Raw genomic sequence first — 16,502 nt, forward strand, 5'->3', positions numbered from 1 at the left:
AAACAAGAACCTTTTCCAGTGCCTAACTTGCTTCCATTTTCTGCCACCTTTATGGGCTGACACAGCCTTTTACGGTCGCCGATTTAGTGGAGAACGACAAACATCAAGGCGATCAAGAATGACTAATAGCACCACACTGTTGCAAACAGCCGGGGAATAAACAATATCTCAAATATTGTGGTATGTTATCGGATTTCTCATTAGACAATATTTAGGTAATATTCGAGAACATTCTATTACGCAATCTATGCATGGCTATTATACACAGTAGCTTGCCCAAGATTTTCGAAGGGGGGGGGGGCTTACGTATACTTATTTTTAGTAGCCAGTCCTAATTTTGTCATTTTTTTCCTCCCTGGGAAGGGTATTAGCCCCACCAGCTCCCCCTTGGGCCCGCCACAGTTTGAGTGGTTTCACAACACACAGTGCATTTGCAGTAGCGATGCCAGTGCCTTCCCAATGTCGTAGTGGTAACGTCGCCGTCTTGTTATCAAGGGGCCTCGGGTTCGAAACCCGGTGGAGGCGCATAGCGGTTCGGGTCCCTGTATGTACGTATGTGTGCCTGCCTGTTTGTCTTGCTTCTTTATCTTTCTCGCTCTCTCTTTTATCTGCGTTGTTTTTTGCATTCCTTCCTTTCCTTTCTCGGTTTTCCTCTTCTCTTTCTATCTTGTTTTAATCCCTTTGTCCCTCGCTTCTCTATGTATTTCCCTTTTAACCTTCCGTCTCTCCCTTCTTTCTATTTCTTTTCCATTCTCTCATTCTTCCTCGCATCTTTTCATATATGTTCTTTTCTCTGTAAGGAAATTTTCTGCCGTTGTCCATGGCATACATGCTTCGATAAGTTCGTTCCTGTCATTGCTGTTTTAATGCCCAACCGTACCTAGCAAGAAAGCAAGGACAATGAATCTCTTGGATTATGTCCATGGACGTCCGCAGGATTTCTTCCAGGGAGGGGCAAGCATGGTATCTTTTTTATCAGGAGGGGGTCAAACGAGACATATTCCACCCATAATAGTTCTGCCCCTCAAAAAACAAAAAACAAATTGATATGCAAGCTATCATGTTTCTGTAACACCTTTCCAATAATAAACATAAATTACTGCGAATGAAATGAAATATATGTGTATATATAAGTTTATGTGAACATCCATTTTCCAGGGGCCGGACCCTGTTGCCAAGTGGTTAGGGCTTGGTTGTCCATTCATCAAATTCATCATTTCATCACTCATCCCCATCTTCGCAAATTAGCCAATAGGCACAAAACGCGAAGTAAAATAAACTAAATCAACCATTTTCCAGGGTGGGGCGCCCTCCCCCCTTCCGAACGTCCATTACGTCATGCTAGTCCCCCGAACGACTGGGTGCGAAAGGTAGATGTGTAAACTTTACTCTTCATGCCCTGCGATTCCCAAGAAAGGATCTCATTCGCTACAGCTGGGAAGGAAAAAAAAAATCTCGTCACGTGATCCAAACAGACCACGTTTCTTCCCAGCTGGTTGACCTACGCAGGGAGGGGAGGTAGCAACACGATAGAGCGGGGAAGCGAGCTACGTTTTTGCGCTTGCGTTGAGCAGCGTTCGATCAGTGTCCAAAGAGAGTCCATGAAAACTAGATGTTTGTGTGCAGTCGTGTTCATTGTTGTTTTATATTTTGCGGAAAAATCTTGAAACAAAGCTTTCGTTTAGCTTTCAGCGTGACATAGAAGCTTACTTTGTAGTTGTTGCAGTAAAATCGCATAGCTGTAGAAACTAGAAAGTTGTTTGGGGGTTCCTGTACTTTACCAAACAAGCCAGTCGTTTTGCTTATAGCAGCCATTGCTACGGAAAAGTCGGACAAGCTCAACAGCGCAGAGACGCTGCAAGCCGTGTATGTTTTAGTAGTAGGCATTGGTGTACAGTGTGGGGGTTTATTTTTGTTATACCTATCACAAGAAGAACACAACAAGGGACTTCGTCAATTGTATTTTCCGCCTGAGAAGTGAATTGCCAGTGAAGAGGTAAGAATAATAAAATCTAATAACCTACTTAACATTAGCTTAACGTGCTTGGAATTTTCCCAAGTTATTCCACAACCCGTCCTCGTTATTTATGGTCTCTACAGGTGCAGTTCTGGCGTGCCTTTGTGTGCATAACATTAAGATTGGCGTTGATTTTGGTCAAGATATACAATACGGTACCGGAAGTTGAAAACTGATGCAATACTTAGCAGGAAGTATCTTTATCGCTAAAGCAGCTGTGATCACATTTTTCATATCCTGTAATTATTTTTCTGTGCATTATCGCAAGCAAGCAAGCACCGTGTTTTCATGTCATACAAGATCCTGATTCCTCATAAGCATTTGTAGAACCCAAAAATAAAAACACACAGCGCGTTTCTAATTGTTCCGAATATATGGTTGCTGTGTAAGATAGGACAAAATTTATATTTTTTGTACTGTTGTTGGAATATTAGTAGAATTTTTCGCCTCAATCTTGTTACGTGCACAACACGATGGTATTAGAAATATTACCTCTACGCACAGTCGAAGAGTTCCAGGCATGTTTACCCAAACAGCAGTGATTAAAATCGCTGGCGTACGCAGGGGAGAAGCTGATGGGGCCACAACCCCTCCTGAATTTTTGAGATATCAAACTTTTCAAATGAAAGCAGAAAGCCAAAGTGATAAATACAAGCCTTCCCACTTAAAACGACCCTTATTACGACTTTTGTGTTTGAAGAATTTTTAAAACTAAGGTTTAAAATGGTAATTACGAAAATTTTGTGAGTCCACCCCACTTTCCCCCCCAATTGTTGCTTGCTCGTTATGGTTCTCATACTTGTAGGCCGTAGAGTTTAAATAACGAGAATGTCCGAAAGTGCCTCTCGGACAAATGCTTCAAAGCGACCTTGCTAGACGCTTACAAATATTTTGCATGGATCTGTCACGTTTGTTTACATTTCATTACTGTAGGGTTCTGCGGCCACAAAGGCAGATGGGTCCTTTATTTGTAAACGAGTTAAACGAAGAAACTGTTGTTGCTAATCGCACCGAGTCACGGTAGAAAGTGAATTTGCGTACCTAACGAGGACGTGGAAGCGCTTCTTCGTTCCTTTATCGTGTTACTAATTGTGTACTAATGGTTGCATGCCGTTGTTATACGTCAAGTGCCATTCATTCTGTTACATTGCTGTTTTTTTTTCATGTTAATGAATATGAAGTATGTAATACAAGCTTCGTACCTGACCTCTTACAATGTTTTGCCATCAGGTGTTACGCATAGTTTTCTGGACAAGGATCTATCCGTTATTACTCTACGTGGTCTCCTTTATAGTTGATCCAATCACACTAATGAAGATGGCCCCATGTTCGATTCCTGACTGTGACATTTATTTTTTTCGAAACTTGTGGAACTGTGGAAGCCTAATCATGATCATCGCCTGTGAAAAAATAACTTTAAACTAAACTTTTCCAGTGTATATCCAAATTCACTCTTCCTGGTATTTATAAGCGTTCTATCCCGCGCAGCAGCTTTGTGATTGTACATTTTTTCTAGTTTTCAGGTTAATGTAATATGCATACACGTATCAAATTATGAAGGTCAAAGCTATATTTTGAAGTGTTATTGTTACTAGGATTATTGTTTTGAAACAAGTCCCAGAAGTTCTCTGAACAAGGTTTACATCCACAGTGGCGTGCCCAGGATTTTCGAAGGGGTGTTAAATACATTTTTTAAGTAGTCAGTCCTCACTCATTTTGCAGCTCTTAGCGTTCTTTTTTCTTTTTTTTATAAGGAATGCTGGACCAAAGGGGTCATGATCCCCACCCCCACCCCTTGGGCACGTCACTGTATCTTGCTAGCCGTTTGCTATTTGTTTTGGGGGGAGAGTGTGAGGACGGAGGAGCACAGGTGAAATATACTTTCAGTTCATCTAACTGGGCTTGCTCAAATTTCATGGATTCCCAGAGAATGAATGTGCAGCCTTTTGAAATTGTAAATGCCAAGGTTCAAGAAAATGCAAGCTTCCAATAACTGAACAGAAATTTAGATATAGTATAAATAAGAGGGGAAGTGCCAAGGCACTAGCACCTAAATGTGGGCACCTCTGTAGTTCATCGCGATATTTATAACAAGGGCTCGGAGGTTGATGACCTAAAAAATTTCAAATCTGATTGCCCGAGAAAAGCTCTTCAATATTCGCCGCCAGGAAAGCTTCAAGAATTATCTCAAAAAATGATCTTAAAATTCTTTAAAAAATGGCCTAAAAATAATTTTTGCTTGTGAAATGAAAGCTTTTTTTATATAAATTACAAAAGAGTAGTTGAATAATTCGATAAAACCCGTTGTTTGGTGGTTTAATCTGCCAAAGCCAGGCCCGGTCCCTTTGCCCCCTCCCCTCGAACCCTGAAATATTTAAATGTCAACCTATAAAAAACTACTAAAATAACATCGTCGATCTTTCAAATTTGTAAAAATTTCCCATTTTGTTCTCGCATAAATGATTTTTTCTTGTGTAGAAGTCTGTAGTCTGCAATAATGGGTAGTATTAGTTTTATAATCATTGATGCAAGACTACCATACGTCTGATTCACCAATTTAGTCAGGACCGTGCGTCACTTTTAATCCCCGTCCCGACTTTTTAGAACTGTAGTCATGGTACGACAATGTCTGTTTATTAATTTTTTGGTTAACTCATATTTAGACATGATCTTTATTGTAGTCTAATAATAATTGCTAATACACAACATTTAATTTCTATTCTAAATATGTTATTTTTCTAAACTTTTCAATGGCGCTCACATAAGAAAATTTAAGGATATTTGAAAATATTGTTTATTTTCGGAACACAGAACTGCACTCGAAGGCAAAAGAAACGCAACACCTACTTTTCTGAAATCAAAATCAATTCCATGAATATTCAGAAACCATGAAAACTAAACAAATCCTGAAGTAATCTTTTTGTTTTGTGAACATTCTGAAACAAGTTTACATTGTTGACATTCATTGTTGTGAAGGCATACATAATGATCAACAAATGGAACAGAAATGAAACAAAGAAACAAACATATAATTTTGCTTTTGTAACACAAAGTATGCTGTTACATTAACAACTTCTCGTACTGTAATGTTCACAAATTCATAATCAAAAGCGCGTATTGCCACCTATTGCATGGATTACTGCCTGCATCCTCTCTGGCATACTCCTGATTAGACCCTCAATGGTTTCCAGAGAAATGTTATCCCATTCCTCTTGCAGAACGTCGCGAAGTTCTCGCAGTGTTGGGTACACGTTATCGGACACGTCTCCCTAAAATACCCTATAAATGTTCGATAGGATTCATGTCAGGGATCCGAGCTGGCCATTCCATTCGCTGAATGCCCACTTCATTCAGGTATTGCCGGACACACTGGGCCATATGGGGACGTGCATTATCATGCATCAGAGGAAAGTCGTCCCCAACAAAAGGCACAAAGACAATGACATGATCTCCCAGGATTTCTGCAATGTAGCGATGAGCATTGAGGGTGCCATTCATCACGAAAACCAATTCTGTACGGGCAGCCACATTTATTGCTGCCCACACCATCACAGAACCTCCTTGAAATGCTCTTCTGGAAGACAGTGTGCAAGGGGAATATCGTTCTCCAGTCCTTCTCCATACCCTCTCTCTGCCATCAGGAGATCTTAAGCTGAATCTCACCTGTGAACAGTACTGCGCTCCATTGTTGCATCGTCCATACCTGATGTTGCCGTGCAAAACGCAGGCGCTCCACCCGATGTTGTCTGGTGAGTTCAGTTGCCCGTGGCAGGTCTCCTAGCGAGGAGATTGGCATCATTCAACCTTCTCCTTACTGTTCTTGCACTAATGCTAGTTCCTCGAACTTGCTGTAGCCGATTCCTTACTTCAGTAGCGGTAGTGTGGCGATCACGTAAAATTTGAAGCCGCAAGAACTGGTCATCCCTTGCAGATGTTGATCTTAAACGACTGGAACAGGCCTTCGTGCGAATGTTCCAAGTCCCCTGTACCTTTGTAAAGTTCGACAAATTGTTGAGGCTGCTGTACCTAACACCCTAGCAACATACCGCACGCTGCGCCCACCTTGCACCAATGCAAACAACTCCAGGCTGCATCCTCAGAGCTTAAGAGGCATGTTTGCTGCACTAAATCCACTTCACGCCTGAGTGATAGGCCTCACAAAGCCTACGATAACAAATTATAGTGTCGGTAGACAGTGGCGTCCACAGGATTTTCGAAAGGGAAGGGTTATGTATACTTTTTCTTGGTAGTCAGCCCTCATTTTGTCATATTTTCCTACCTTCGACGTTCTTTTTTTTTTAGGAATACTGGGCGAAAGGGTGGGTTATAATCCCCCATCAACCCCGCCTTGGGCACGCCACTGTCAGTAGATGTTCAATTGTCTTGACCCGTTCATTAACAGCTGTAACCATCTGAGGGTAGAGCCATCTGAAACAGGAAACAGCAAAGTGCCATAAACCACACCCTACACGGTTATAATCCACTGTGATACTTGTTATTTTTTTCCAACTGCTACAGAACATACTGCTGACATTTGTAAATGCATAGGAAATTACATACTAAGGCGTCATCGTGGTTAAAAGAAGGCAATTTAGTTTTCACAAGTGTTGCGTTGTAATCTCTCTCAAAATAATTCTGGGTACGGGCCTGACCAAAGAAAAGTGGTAAAAGTAATTAAGTGCTAATCTAGTTTTCTTTATTTTTACTTGAAGGTTACGTAAAATACACTGCAATGTTTTTCTGTGTTATAGGGGTCCTTGCACAATACGGTAGTCGGTCAGCATCTGAAAATACAGTTGTTTCGCGTGCATCAGATTATATATTTTTTTGTCGTGACTAATTTTACTTCCAAGACCAGAGATTAAAGCGATAATAGTGGCCAGCAAGGGAACCTCAAAGTAGGTTTCACTTAAGGCATTAAGTGAAAAATAAATTTACCACAATTAATTATTTAATCCATTGCCAAAGATTTAAGATAGAAAAAAATATTGTGCTTTTGTTGTTTAATGGCGTGCTTGCTAAAATACCATGTTAGGAAAATTTAATATAATGCTGGCATATGCATTTAAAATTCCTGAAACAATAGGGAAGGAGAAAAAAGAAAATATAAAAAATGCAACACAACGATAAAAATACAAATATGACCGGAAATGCAAAATAAAAACAATGTTTTTTGGTTCGAACTGAAGGGAAACTGGCCGCTATCAGGTTTAGCACTGTTTTCAAGGTTCAGGAAAAAAATATTATTTTTCATCAACTTCCAAGCCTTATTTATTTTTGTATTTGTCGCCTGTGTTGTAATTACACTTCGACGTGTAACCCGTAACATGAAGCACCATATTTTCAGACGATACGTCGTTCAATATCGTAATTTTAAATATTAACATCCGCCTCTACTGAGGATACATCCAGTCTTTCACAGACGGGCGGAATGGAAAAATCAGCAAATCTGGTTTTCTCCCTCTCTTTTACCTTGATATCTGGCAACATCGAGTTCCACCCAGCTGTGCAAACCAGCCCAGCTTAGCAACAGCTCAATGTTAACCTTGAGATCATCAAAGTGCAGGGCATAGAACTTGGAGCGGGGAGACGATGTGTTTTCTTGCACCTTCAGCTCGATGAAGTACCAAGCAGCGCCTTTTGCGTGTGATGAACGTGGGAAAGCAGTGACCGTATGATCCGAAGGTCGCCCAAGGAACCAGCAGGTTTCAAGGAGAAGCGATTGAAACGGAGGGGGAGGTTGTCGAGGAATCATCAGCAGCCACTGTCTGCCAATCTCGCCAGCGTGGCGTCTGTGCAAATGAGCCTGCAGCATGAGTGTGCGTCTGCACGAAACGAGAGTTGCATCAAGGCAGGTTTTTCAATTGCTATGATTCCAGATTGATATCCTCACTGCTTCCTCAGAAATAATTGGCACATGCTGCATAATAAGCGAGAAGTGAGTGATGCAATTGCGTTGCGCAAAGTCACTCGAACATCCTGCCATCTATAGGATTTGTTTTTTATTTTCTATTTTGTAACATTTAACCCCAGATACACTCCCTGTTTAATAATTTCCATGATTCTGATGCCAGAAGTGACGAGTGACGACTGTATGAGAAAATGAATGGGGGAGGGCAGTCATATTTAGTACATACCCAAACACCATACAAAATGCATATTTGGGCCAAATGATCATTATCTACTTTGTCGTGTTTGCTGGTTGGGCGGACTAGTGGATTGTGTTCCACCCCTTCCACACAAGCACCGTCACTGGATCCTCCCAAGCTTGTGTAAGTGAAATGAATTTCAGCATTCTTTAATGCCGCAAGCCCTAATGACTTCTGCAATGATTTCCAAGATAAACCCTTGAAACCATATCGGAAAGGAAAGATGGTGGGGATTAATATAAACTGTTTTACTTTCAATAGCGCTTGAACTAATAATTATTAACTTGTTTAATGTGTCATTTTATTTACAAACATAATATTTTTTTTCATTTCTTAATGCAGTATTTTTCATTTTCTTTGTTATTTCGGGGCCTCCCCGATGGCGTATGGGTAGCATCGTCGCCTTGTAATCAAGAGGTCCCTGGTTCGATACTCGGTGGAGGTACATAGTGGTTGGGATCACACTTTAAACTGTAGGCCAAGTCCCGATTAGCCTTACTGTGTATAAAGTGGACTTAAAACACGAACTCAAATCAATCAATCTTTGTTATTTTGGAGCTGCGTTTGTGCAACCGGTCGGTAGAGCGTGCGACTGCCACGTGGGTGATCTCAAGTGGTTAAAGCTTCTTTGGGGCTCATCTAGCCTCCAAGCAATGGGTAAAGAGAGTGCAGTGCCGGAACCACAGGGGGGCCAATGAGCATTGCACCTCCCCAACCTTGGACGGAAATCAATTCTAGGGGGGGGGGCAAACATTGAGGTAAAAGAATCAAGACTAGTAGAATCTAGCAGGGCAAAATGATACTCAAGATGGAATTAGTTTTCACGAATTTCTTGCATTATTTCTTCCTGATGGCCAAGAGGTGGCAGGGTGGCACAAAGGGAATTTGCTCCCTCGATCTCAAATTTTATACAAATAAAAATACATTTCGTAAAATGTTATTGCTCGCTTCGCTCGCAGTATCTGCTTTCCTTATAGTCTTGTTAAGTTCAGAGCCGTAGCTAGAGGGCGGCGGGATTTGGCCCTGGGCGTCGAACGATCTAAATGAAGAAAATTGTAAAAGATATTGCCATGGCGCCCCATGGAATTTTTTGTGACATATTAAATCAATATTGTTTTCAGTTTGCAAAAATTTCGATCTAAGAGTTTTCTTGCTCGCTTCGCTCGCAATTTTATTGCTTTTTGTAATGCATTGTAAATTACCAGAGAGAGAAGATATAACTGGTAAGTACTTTAGACTCTTGCTGCTAAGCAGTTTTGTCTTGAATGCGTGAACACAGTTGTTTGGAGGAAAGGAAGTGTGGCACATTTCAGAGAAAATGTATTTATTCGTTATGGTGCATCTTGCTGCATTATATATATATATATATATATATATATATATATATATATATATATATAATATACACACACACACACACACACCCATCAACGCAGTGAAACTAAAACAGTGAGACAAAATGAGTTTTTTCTTTCCCGACTGAACTTTCATCAAGGCTTTTGCCCCTCCCCTAATAAGAGGGTCTGCGCACGCCTATGGCAAGACAACACCTCTCGCGTACGCAGAGGCGGACTGATGCGGCTATAACCACCTCCGAAATTTTGAGAAAAATCAACATTTTGAAGAAAAACGGTGGTATTAAATGCAACGTTCCCTTAAAATGACTCCCGATTGCCATATTTGAGAGTGGAGATTTCTAAAAATACGATTTATTTTATTGTGTATGCCGCTATCCTAGAATGGAGCTATCTACTATCCACCTTTACAATTCCAGCCCCTCCCGAAAGAAAATCCTGCGTACGCCAGTGCATAATACCATGCATTGAAGCGAGTATTTCGGGATCCAGGTATCCCATTTGTATTGCCGGTGACGGTACATTGGACAATAAGAAGCATTCCCTAGCCACATTTTCAGAATGAGACCAAGAATATCAGTCTCGAGAATTTCTGAATGTGTTTATCATGGAGTTCCAACTCATATATTCAGCAGCGTGATAGCTGTTTGCTCTAGTCTAGATGTGACAGAAAATCCTCATAGAATCCTTTCATAGGCCATATGAGCAGGATTTCCTTTCGCTGGTTTTATGCATCATGATGGAGTAAGTAAACGTCGTTAAAAAGTTCTCTTTCCGTGCAACCGGACATAGTTTTTCGACTGCTGCTTATCATGCTTTGCCCTTTCCTCTGCACTATTTATAACCATGTAATCATTCCTCAGTTCGGGTAGATTGGAACTACTTTCGAGACATTTACGTAACGTGTATTCCATAATATGTGGCTTGACAAGAATCAGCAGTGTTGCGAATTGTTTACACTCTGTGGCGTACCCATGATTTTCGAAAGGGGATTAAGGGGTTACGTATACAATTTTTAGTAGTTAGCTCTCATTTTGCCATCTTTTTCAGCATTTGACGTTCTTTTTTTTTAGGAATACTTGGGCAAAGGGGGAGGATATGATCTCCCCGGACACGCCACTTTTTACACTTCATTATACGACCCAAAGATTTGTGGAAATGCGCAGGCCACCGTGGCGGAGTGGTTAGCACATCGCGCTACGACGATAGGGGTCTCGGGTTCGAATCCCGGTCTGGGTGTGGATGTTTGTGAGTGTCCATTCATCAATTTCATCATGTCATCACTCATCTCCATCTTCGCAAGTTAGCCAAAAGTGGCACAAAAAGCGAAGTAGAATAGAGCAAATCAAAATCAAAATATTGGGAAAAGCAGTTCTCGAAGTGAGGTGAACGCGGGGATGCCATCCTCTGGATATTATTGCTTGAAACCCAGCATTCTTTAAAACCACACTTCGCTGTTTTATATCAGTATACGTAATTTCTCATTATCATGTAGACAAAATCTGCACGAACTGAACTGTTAATATGAGGAAACAGTTTCAGGAAATTTTGCGGCCCCATGGAAGTGCTCTTGGCCGTCCGGAAGAAATAATGCAAGAAAGACGTGAAAACTAATTCCATCTTGAGTATCCTTTTGTCCTCCTACTCTTAGATTCTGCAAGTCTTGGCTTTCTTTTACTTCAATGTTTGCCCCTCTTGTCCCCCAAATGATTTCCATCCAAGGTTGGGCTAGGGCAATGCCCATTGCCCCCTGTGGTTGCGGCACTATACCCCCCTTGCCCCGTAGTTGCTTTGAACTTTAATCGGCTTGAAAATATGTACTTTATTTTCTTTGAGTATAGTATCGTATAATATTGCGATAAGATTCCTCTCCACTAAATTTCTAGGTGAAAGTATAATAATGTAGGGACATGGACGTCTGGAAGGGGAAGCAAGGATGGGCACACACACCCCTTAAAAATCGAATGTCAACCTAAAAGCATAATATATTTCACACGTATAATTTGATTTCAGTCATAGTAATTTACATTAATGCGATAATTTCGAATTCAAGTGGTGTGTTTTGAAGGGCAACACTATTATCGGGATAATATACCCCATGGAAAAATACCTTGTCCCCCGCGATAAAAATCTGCGGACGTCCATGATTAGTGGGGGCAACCCCCCCCCCACTTGCCCCTCCGTGCGCACGCCTATGCTCTGTCTTTGCCCTAGTTTGCAAAATTTCCAGGTTCTTACTGGGGTAGAGGTATCGTGTAGCATGTGTGAATCTGACGCAAGGAGCTCAAACACCATGGTTTGAAGAATTACGATAACGACCTCCAGACGGCCTCGTTATGTAATCGGAAACCATCTGTTCGTTTGCTGTGGTGACGCTTGTTTGAAGACTTGCGTACGCCCGCAGTTATCATAGGGGCGTTTCCTGGTAGTACACAACTTCGGGAATACAGTTCTGACGTCGTCACTTCAGTCAAGGGAAGGATGAAAACGTTCGAGTGCATTTCGTGCGAGATTCTGAATCATCAGGAAACAACCACTTTCGCACATCTTGAAACATCTAATGCGGATGCTCTTAAGTTATCTCGATTTGATTCTGTGGAAAATTTCATCAGTATGTGACGTTTGTTTTTCCTTCACTGTGAACTTTGGGCTGTTTCTTAAGCTCTGTTTACACCGAATGTTACCAACTTTTTATTACCAACACGGTTAAGAACAGATGTCAACAACTGTTGGTAACCATAACACTAATTTGACTTTATTTTTGTTAATAACTTTTCGTAACGTTTTGGCTGCAAGATGCCGACTGTGGAGGAAGTTGCACTATCTGTGGCAGCATGTGTCATTTTGGTGGAAGAGAGAAGACCAAGAAGATTCTGGGGGAGACCTTCACTGCGGGAAAGGGCTAATTATAGCGGAAGTGACCTGTTGGTTTTTGTATTTTAAATTATGGATAAGTTTGGTCCCAAAGGACAGGCTTATCGCGGAACAATTCAACTAAGTTCCGCACTTGATCCTTTGACCACATCTCACTCAAAAGATCTTCCATGATAAATAAATTACAAAACAAAACACACCTCGCACGAAACGATGCTTTCGCACTCGCTGGCTGGCTGTCACTGGCGTGATGGTGGCGGGAGGGGAAATGGGGGAAAATGTTGCTAACATCGAAAAGGCTCTGTTAACATGTGTTGGTAACAAATATTGCTAACATTCTTTTATCTTTACCGACTTCCTGTGGATAACAAAATTTCTGTTGCCAACACTGGAAATCTGATGTTACATGAGATGTTGATAACAAATTCACAAGTGTTTTTCGAAATGTTACCAACAAGTTGGTTACATGTGTTAGCAACCCCGGTGTAAACGCGGCTTAACGCTTCACAAGGAACTGTAGTGTGGGTATTTCGGAGAGGGAGAGTTATAATTGTAAACATGATTTTTTATGGGAGGGATCATATCCAGGATGTTTACAAATGCTTTCGTCAGTACTTCGCAGTTACTTTACTGTGGGTGTTAATGCAAGGAAGCTTCATTTTTTAAAAAAATCCTATTGTTGTCGATGTTCGCAGTAGATATATGCTTGGTAAATTTCGAAAACCCATTTGGTTTAGATTTTCAAATTTATTTTGACTTTTTTCTTTGTTAACTTTGAGAGGAATTCTCTTAACAGTAATAATTTGAAACACTTCAACAAGTATGGCTGCTTGCTGAAAACCTCTATTTAGATCGAAGAGTCCGATAATTTTAGTACAAACGACTTCTTTTAATGACTAGAACTCTAAAGATCAGAACAAGAAAGCTCCTTATTTCTTGTAAGATAAAGTTTCCTTATACCTTGCAATCTAATGTTTTCACAGCGTACAACTTCTAATATATAACATCCGAAAATCAAACATGCTTTCCCCACAAAGGTCATTTCAATGTTATCCAGATAGTGGTCGGTCAATCCACGAAATACCCGTGCACGCTCAGGCCACGTAATGTTTCCAACAGGGCGATTTTTCATTGAAGATGTATCTTATGCTGCTTTCCTGGTTACTTGCAACTATGAGGATGAATGATGCATGGAACGGAGGGAAATTCCAATATAGAGATAAGAAACGTTCTTGAAGTAAAACAGTAAGTGCTTGTATGACGCATTTGGTAGATTACGGATTCCTTTTGTTTTCACGTTAGCTCGCTATCAGCGAAGCATGTTTTGCTCAGCACGGTAACAAGCCTTGTTGTGGGAGGGGAAAGAGCAAGAAATATGTAGCATGCGTCAGCGCATGACTCTAGTCAGTACGTAGCTTTAGTAAAGCAAATGTTTGCCTCAAGAATAAGGTTTAGCCCAGGACACGAAATTTATTATTAGCTGATTTTCAATAGTTTTCAGCCACGGGACTGTGTAAATGAGAAGCGAGTTATATAATGCAACTCCGAGCTACATACTTTGTTATTGTGGTTGTTACGAAAGCATTGCGATATTGTATATTTCTTCATTTCTTTAACCTCACAAAGGCGAGGCTCCAGTTACGTAACTGTTCACAAAATCTACAACTAAGTGCACGGACTGTTTCATATTTGTTTCTTTTGCAAAATGAAATATTTAACAGTGCGCCTATAAACAGTTCCATGTTCGATGTAGCTCACCTAAGGAATGCGTGCCTTCTAATTATCGTTGAGCAGAAAAAACTCAGTGTTACATAAGTGATAGAAACTCTTCATTAAAGTACAACGAATACCTCGACACTGTCTATATTAGAGTACTGCATTGGACCACTTTCGCTCGAAAATACTCGATCGAATCTCCCACGCTCGAGCGTAATTCGCTCGAATATATAGAATATCAAATATCATTTCAATGGGACAATAATCGTACAAATATATGTGTAAAAATCCGTCCTGGTAGTTTCAGCCCATAATTATCTATTCATTTTCATGTATTGCTATGTGTTGTAAAGATGGACTAAATTACATTTTAACATGAAGATGATTACTATGTTCAGTTTCTATTTCACTGCGTCTTTTACGATCCATATTTGAAGGGCCAATACTACAGAAAAATTACTGTTACACGTGAACTACTGGGTTTCGAGCGTATACTGATCGGCGAAGAAACTGTCCTTTCCGTAAGCCGTCATCCGTGCGAACTATTAGACGATTGAGCAACTATGGTGATATGAAATGTACACAGATGTGGTGAACATTCGACTATACCCTGTCCCATATATCTCTGGAGCAAGGCCCCGCATAGCGTCAGAGAAGGGGAGGAACACGAAGCAGTACACGCTACCTACCGTGAAAGCTGGCAACTGCAATCGCCTCCGTTCCACGCAATCCCGTTTCCTCTCACGTGTTCATTGGCGGGGCCATCTCGCGTCACTGCTTGCGCAAAGACTTGTTTTCGTTCGCCTGCTCCAGAGATAGCCGAGCTGAGACATGGTATCCCATCGTAATGATGGGAAATTTTCTAAGCACAAATTGAGAATACTGTGGACTTTCAGCTATAAATTAGCGTCCATAGACTCCTTCACGATAGTCCATGCTGTCTCTCAGTTTATAGTTTTCCTAGACGTGACACAAGAAAAGACAGAAGCTGGTGAAATAGTAGAAAGTTGCATACTTCAAGATCTACATGTTGTTAAGGAAATCACAGTTCTTGTAGAGGGAAAGAAGGTAAAAGTTGGAAAGAGACGAAGTACATTTCCGTTGGCTTGTTTCCGTTCTTTGACACCTCGTGCAGGATGTTTTTCGACGGAAGGAACACGTCCCGTGCTAGAAGGACGGCGCGTTTTTATTTTTTAAATTCAAGGTAGCTGGTTTTTAATCTGCGGGACCTGCACTTTCGAAACTTATACATTACCTTCAAACTGAAAGTGAAGGACTACTGTAGAATCGAGGTTCAAGACACAGAAATTTTAATAGAACCCAAGTTTTCGTGCCACACATGTGAGTGACTTGCACGTTCGTTTTGATAATTACCAAATATTCCCAAAGTTATTACGAGATAAAATGGCGTTATTCTACGTGTAACACAGTATTATTGGGGTACCAGTTCTTCCCGTTCAAAACCAAACGAAAGCTTTCTGTTACACAGTGTACCAATCGGTGTATACATAAAACTGAATCAAATCATTATGGAACTGCTCGAAACATTGATCTATAAGGTGGTCCTGAAGTCTAAACTCACAATATTTTGCAGCTCACAAAATCCAATGTATGTTTAACAACTTTATGACATACTGTTCACTAAAAAAAATAACGTTGAATTCACTATGGATTCGGAATGTGTGCGAATGACTTGATTATGGGAGGAATATGTTGCAAAATAAGAAAAAAATACTTTCGTACGTCTGTATGTTCATTCTTCAATGTTTCTACCGAGTAACATCGGTTGGCCGATGTGACTTAATACAGGGTTGCCATATTGAAAACTCCGGCCTTCTCGGAATATGTGGTAGTTCCAAATATAACTCCGCCATCTTTTTAAAATAAATCTACAGTCGATTAAAAAAATGTTGAATGGCATTCGGGCATTACCGATAGCGTAGTGGTTAACCTTATCGTCGTGCAGTCAGAGCTTCCTTGTTTTAATTTCTGGTGGGAACACATTAGAATGGTTCTGACTCCACAGTCCCAGTCCCGATTAGATTACCTGTGAACTTACAACAAAGCTTTGCCGACATTTTTTGAAACTCTTCCGCTTCGTCGTTGTATCTTATCCTGTCAAATTTGTTTCATTGAGTGAAATGAGAAATTGACTTGCTTTGTAATTGTAATACTCCAAAGACTGGGTTAGGAAGGAAACAGGGGCTGACTGACTAAAGTGAAAGTTGACAAGGCGGCGTTAACTTTGTTAAAATCGGGCAAGCAAGGAAGCACTGGGTAAACAAGCGTGTCTGTTTGACAGCACGATCACTGATGGTGATTAGATAGAAACATGAGATTCTCTTACGTAATTCTCTGTTCCGCTGGTCAGTGACGTTTTTCCATGAGGTT

General features: G+C 40.8%; 1 protein-coding gene across 1 annotated transcript in view; it reads left to right on the forward strand.

Moving 5' to 3' along the window:
• The first annotated feature begins 1,587 nt into the window (after nucleotides 1-1,587).
• Ip6k (Inositol hexakisphosphate kinase) overlaps nucleotides 1,588-16,502 on the forward strand; it is a 64,702-nt gene continuing 49,787 nt past the window's right edge. The window contains exon 1 of the mRNA XM_083120550.1: nucleotides 1,588-1,996. The gene's annotated coding sequence lies outside the window, so the exon portion shown is untranslated. The remainder of the gene's footprint in view (nucleotides 1,997-16,502) is intronic.

The sequence above is a fragment of the Lepisma saccharinum genome, chromosome 4, assembly GCF_977018435.1.
Source record: "Lepisma saccharinum chromosome 4, izLepSacc3.1, whole genome shotgun sequence".
NCBI classification, from domain to species: domain Eukaryota; kingdom Metazoa; phylum Arthropoda; class Insecta; order Zygentoma; family Lepismatidae; genus Lepisma; species Lepisma saccharinum.